This window comes from Lupinus angustifolius, chromosome LG05, assembly GCF_001865875.1.
Source record: "Lupinus angustifolius cultivar Tanjil chromosome LG05, LupAngTanjil_v1.0, whole genome shotgun sequence".
Classification (NCBI taxonomy): Eukaryota; Viridiplantae; Streptophyta; class Magnoliopsida; order Fabales; family Fabaceae; genus Lupinus; species Lupinus angustifolius.
In genome coordinates this window covers 6,252,526-6,259,352 of record NC_032013.1, presented here as the reverse complement: position 1 = coordinate 6,259,352, position 6,827 = coordinate 6,252,526, and positions in this window count along the sequence as shown.

The window sequence follows — 6,827 nt, the reverse complement described above, 5'->3', positions numbered from 1 at the left end:
ATGAGGATAAGGATGAGGATGAGGATGAGGATGAGGATGAGGATGAGGAGGAAGAGGATAAGGATAAGGATGAGGATAGGAAAGGAGGAGGATAAGGATGAGGATGAGGACGATGATGAGATGAGGATGAGGATGAGGATGACGATGAGGATGAGGATAGGATGAGTATGAGGATGAAGATGAGGATGACGAGGAGGAGGATGAGGATAGGATGAGGATGAGGATGAGGATGACGATGAGGATGAGGATAGGATGAGTATGAGGATGAGGATGAGGATGAAGATGAGGATAGGATGAGTATGAGGATGAAGATGAGGATGACGAGGAGGAGGATGAGGATAGGATGAGGATAAGGATGAGGATGAGGATAAGGATGAGGATAGGAGAGGAGCAGGATAAGGATGAGGATAGGAGAGGAGCAGGATAAGGATGAGGATAGGAGAGGAGCAGGATAAGGATGAGGATAGGAGAGGAGCAGGATAAGGATGAGGATGAGGATAAGGATGAGGATGAGGAAGAGGATAGGATGAGGACGAGGATGAGGATGAGCATAAGAGAGCGAGAGGACAAGGATAAGGATGAGGATAGGAGAGGAGCAGGATAAGGATGAGGATAGGACGATGATAAGATGAGGATGAGGATGAGGATAGGATGAGGATGAGGATGGGAGGAAGATGAGAATGTGGATGAGGAGGAGGATGAGGATGAGGATAAGGATGATGATGATGGGAGGAGAAGATGAGGATGAGGATAGGAGAGGATGAGGATAAGGATGAGGTTGAGGATGTGTGGAGAATAGGATGAGGATGAGGATAGGAGAGGATGAGGATAAGGATGAGGATGAGGACGAGGATGAGGATAGGATGTCGATGAGGATAAGATGAGGTTGAGGATAGGATAAGGATGATGATGAGGAGAGGAAGACGATGAGGGGAGGATGAGGATGAGGAGAAGGATGAAGATGAGGAGAAGGATGAGGATGAGGATAGGAGAGGATTAGGATAAGGATAGGATGAGTATGAGGATATGATGACGAGGAGGAAGAGGAGGAGGAGAATGAGGATGAGGATGAGAATGAGGATGAGGTTGACGATGAGGATGAGGATGAGGAGTAGGATATGTGGGGATGAGGATGAGGATGAGGAGTAGGATATGTGGGGATGAGGATGAGGAAGAGGATGATGATGACGATTCGGACGAGGATAGGATGAGGACGAGGATTAGGATGAGAATGAGTGTAGGATGAGTGTGAGGATGACGAGAAGGAGGAGGAGGATGAGGAGGAGGAGGATGATGATGGGGAGGAGGATTTGGAGGAGGATGAATAAGAGGACGGGGAAGAGGAGGAGGATGAGGAGCAAGAGGATAAGGAGGAGGATGAGAATGAGGATGAGGATGAGAATGAGGAGGAGGATGAGTATGAGCATGAGGATGAGGATGAGGAGCATGATGAGGATAACGATGAGGATGACAATAACGATAGGAGAGGCTGAGGATGACGATAAGATGAGGAAGAGGATAGGATGAGGATAGGATAGGATGGGGATAAGGATGAGGATAAGGACGATAATGAGGATATGTTGAGGAAGAGGTCGAGGAAGACGAGGTTGATGATGATGATGAGGAGGAGTAAGAAGATGAGGAGGTAGATCAGGATGAGGAGGAGGATAGGATGAGGCTGAGAAGGAGGAGGAGGAGGATGTGGACGAGGATAAAATGAGGATGAGGTCGAGGAAGAGGATGAGGATGAGTATGAGGATAGGATGAGTATGAGTATGAGGAGGAGGAGGATGTATACGTGGATGAGGATGAGGACGAGGATGAGGATGAGGATGAGGATGAGGATGAGGATGAGGAGGAGGATGAGGAGGAGGAGGAGGGGGATTAGTATTGGGATAAAGATGAGGATAAGATGAGGATGAGGAACAGGATGACGATAGGAGAGGATGAGGATGAGGATAGGATGAGGATGAGGATAGGATGAGGAAGAGGATGAAGATAGGGTGAGGATGGGGATGAGGATGCAGAAGAGGAAGAGGACAAGGACGAGGTTTGGATGAGGATGAGGATGGGAGTAGGATGAGTATGAGGATAAGGATGAGGATAGGATGAGGATATGATGAGGATAGAATGAGGATAAGGAAGAGGATGAGGATAGGAGAGGATAAGGATGAGGATGGGATGAGGAAGAGGATGAGGACGAGGATGAGTATGAGAATCAAGATGAGGAAGAGGAAGATGATGAGGATGAGGATGAGGATAGGATGAAGATGAGGATGAAGATAGGAGATGATGGGGATAAGGATGAGGATGAGGAGAGGATAGGATGAGGATAGGAGAGGATGAGGATAACGATGAGGATGAGGAGGACGATGAGGGAGGCTAGGCTGAGGATGAGGATATGAGAGGATGAGGTTCAGGATGAGGATGAGGACGAGGATGAGGAGGAGGATGAGTATGAGGATTAGGATGAGGATGAGGATGAGGATGAGGATGAGGAGTAGGATGAGGATAACGATGAGGATGAGGATAGGAGTTGATGAGGATGATGATAAGATGAGGAAGAGGATGAGGATGAGGATAGGATGAGAACAAGGATGAGGGTGAGGATGAGGATAGGATGAGGAGGAGGTGGAGGAGGACGAGGTTGAGGATGATGATGAAGATAAGGATAGGATGAAGATGAGGATGAGGATGAGGAGGAGGAGGATGAGGATGAGGATGATGAAGACGAGGAGGATGAGGAGGAGGAGAAGGAGGAGGAGGATGTGGATGAGGATGAGGAGGAGCATTAGGAGGAGGAGGATGAGTAGGAGGAGGATGAGGATGAGAATAGAATGAGGACGAGGATGAGGATGAGTATGAGCATAGGATGAGTATGAGTATGAGGATGAAGAGGATGAGTACAAAGATGAGGATGAGGATGAGGATGAGGATGAGAATGAGGATTAGCATGAGGATGATGATAGGAGATCAGGAGGATAAGGATGAGGATGAGGACGATGATAAGATGAGGATGAGGATGAGGATGAGGATGAGGATAGGATGAGGGTAGGATGAGGATGGGGATGACCATGAGGATAGGATGAGTATGAGGATGAAGATGAGGATGACGAGGAGGGGGATGAGGATAGAATGAGGATGAGGATGAGAATGAGGACGAGGATGAGGATTAGGATGAAGATGAGGATAGGATGAGGACGGGGATGAGGATAAGGATGAGGATAGGAGAGGATAGGAGAGGATGAGGATGAAGATGAGGATAGGAGAAGGAAGAGGATAGGATGAGGACGAGGATGAGGATGAGCATAAGAGAGCAGGAGGATAAGGATAAGGATGGGGATAGGAGAGGAGGAGGATAAGGATGAGGATAGGATCATGATAAGATGGGGATGAGGATGAGGATGGGAGGAAGATGAGGAGGAGGATAAGGATGAGGATAAGGATGATGATGAGGGGAGGAGATGATGAGGATGAGGATAAGAGAGGATGAGGTTGAGGATGAGAGGAGGATAGGATGAGGATGAGGATAGGAGAGGACGAGGATAAGGATGAGGACGAGCATGAGGATAGGATGTGGATGAGGATATGATGAGGTTGAGGATAGGATGAGGATGATGATGAGGAGAGGAAGATGATGAGGGGAGGATGAGGATGAGGAGAAGGATGAAGGTGAGGAGAAGGATGATGATGAGGATGATGATAGGAGAGGATAAGGATGAGGATAGGATTAGTATGAGGATATGATGATGAGGAGGAAGAGGAGGATGAGGATGAGGATGAGAATGAGGTTGACGATGAGGATGAGGATGAGGATGAGGAGGAGGATATGTGGGGATGAGGATGTGGATGAGGATGAGGATGACGATGAGGATTAGGACGAGCATAGGATGAGGACGACGATTAGGATGAGGATGAGGATGAGGGTAGGATGAGAGTGAGGATGACGAGAAGGAGGAGGAGGATGTGGAGGAGGAGGATGATGATGAGGAGGAGGATCTGGAGGAGGATGAATAAGAGGACGAGGAAGAGGAGGAGGATGATGAGGAAGAGGATAAGGAGGAGGATGAGGAGGAGGATGAGGATGAGGTTGAGGATGAGGATGAGAAGTATGATGAGGAAACGATGAGGATGACAATGACGATAGGAGAGGATGAGGATGAGGATAAGATGAGGAAGAGGATAGGATGAGGATGAGGATAGGATGGGGATGAGGATGAGGATGAGGATAAGGATGAGAATGAGGATAGGCTGAGGAGGAGGTGGAGGAGGACAATGTTGTGGATGATGATGAGGAAGAGTAAGAAGATGAGGAGGTAGATGAGGATGAGGATGAGGATGAGGATGAGGATGAGGATGAGGATGAGGATGAGGATGAGGATGAAAAGGAGGAGGAGGAGGATGAGGATGAGGATAAATTGAGGATGAGGTCGAGGATGAGGATAGGATGAGTATGAGTATGAGGAGGAGGAGGATGTGTACGAGGATGAGGATGAGGATGAGGATGAGGATGAGGATGAGGATGAGGAGGAGGATGAGGAGGAGGAGGAGGGGGATGAGTATTAGGATAAGGATGAGGATGAGGATAGGATGAAGATGAGGAAGAGGATGACGATAGGTGAGGATGAGGATGAAGATAGGATGAGGACTAGGATGAGGATGAGGATGCGGAAGAGGAAGAGGATGAGGATGAGGATGAGGTTAGGATGAGGATGAGGATGGGAGGAGGATGAGGATGTGGATGAGGGAGAGGATAGAAGAGGATGAGGATGAGGATAGGATGAGGAAGAGGATGAGGACGAGGATGAGGTTGAGAATCAGGATGGGGAAGAGGAAGATGATGAGGATGAGGATGAGGATAGGATGAAAATGAGGATGCGGATGGGAGGAGGATGAGGATATGGATGAGGATGAGAATAAGGATGAGGTTGAGGGGAGGATACGATGAGGATGAGGATATGAGAGGAAAGGATAAGGATGAGGATGAGGGGAGGATACGATGAGGATGAGGATAGGAGAGGATGTGATGAGGAAGAGGATGAGGGTGATGATGATGATGAGGGTGATGATGAGGATGAGGATAGGATGAGGATGAGGAGAAGGATAGGAAGAGGAAGAGGATGAGGAAGAGGATAGGATGAGGATGAGGATGAGGATGAGGATGAGGAGAAGGATGAGGACGAGGATCTGGACGAGGATGAGGATTAGGATAAGGATAGGATGAGGATGAGCATGAGGATGTGATAGGATGAGGATGAGGAGGAGGATAAGGGGGAAGAGGTAGAGGATGAGGAGGATGAGGTGGAAGATTAGGAGGAAAATGCAGATGAGGATGAGGTTGAGGAGGAGGAGGAGGTTGAAGAGGAGGATGAGGAGAAGGATGAGGATAAGGATGAGGAGAAGGAAGAGGAGGATGATAGGATAAGGACGAGGATGAGGATGAGGATGAGGATGACGAGGAGGAGTAGAACTTGGATGAGGATGAGAAGGAAGAAGACGATGAGGAGAAGGATCTGGAGGAGGATGAGAATGAGGATGAGCACGAGGATGAGGATGAATATGATGATGAGGAAGTGGATAAGGATGAGCACGAGGATGAGGATGAGAATAAGGATGAGGACAAGGATGAGGATGAGGATGAGGAGGAGGATGAGGATAGGATGAGGAGGAGAATGATGAGGATGAGGAGGAGGATGAGGATAAGGATGAGGATGAGGGGCAAATATGATGAGGATAGGAGAGGAAAAGGATGAGGATGAGGATGAGGATAGGAGAGGATAAGATGAGGAAGAGGATGAGGGTGATGATGAGGATAGGATGAGGATGAGGACAAGGATTGGAAGAGGAAGAGGATGAGGAAGAGGATAGGATGAGGATGAGGAGAAGGAGGAGGACGAGGATGAGGATCTGGATGAGGATAAGGATGAGGATTAGGAAGAGGAGGAGGATTTGGAGGAGGTCGAGGATGAAGATGAGGAGGAGGATGAGGAGGAATAATGCAGATGAGGGTGAGGATCAGGAGGAGGAGGATGAGGATGAGGATGAGGATGAGGAGGAGAAGAAGGATGAGGACGAGGATGAGGATGAGGTTGACGAGGAGGAGGAGGAAGAGTAGGACGAGGATAAATATGAGGATGAGGAAGAGGATGAGGGTGAGGATAAGGATAAGGATGAGGATGAGGAAGAGGATAAGGATGAGGAGGAGGATGAGGATGAGGATGAGGATGAGGATGAGGATGAGGATGAGGATGAGGATGAGGATGAGGATGAGGATGAGGATGACGAGGAGGAGAAGGAGTAGGACGAGGAAGAGGATGAGGAGGAGAAGAAGGATGAGGATGAGGACGAGGATGAGGATGAGAAGGAGGATGAGGAAGAGGATGTGGATGAGGAGGAGAAGAAGGATGAGGATGGGGATGAGGATGAGGATGAGGATGAGGAGGAAGAAGAGGATAGGATGAGGATGACGAGGAGGAGGAGGAGTAGGACGAGGATGAATATGAGGATGAGGAAGAGGATGAGGGTGAGGATGAGGATATGGATGAGAATGAGGAAGAGGATAAGGATGAGGAGGAGGATGAGGAGGAGGATGAGGATGAGGATGAGGAGGAGGAAGAGGATAGGATGAGGACGAGGATGAGGATGAGGGTGACGAGGAGGAGGAGGAGTACGACGAGGATGAGGATGAGGAGGAGAAGAAGGATGAGGATGAGGACGAGGATGAAGATGAGAAGGAGGATGAGGAGGAGGATGAGGAGGAGGAGGAGGAGAAGAAGGATGAGGATGATGAGGAGGACGAGGAGGAGGATGAGGATAGGATGAGGACG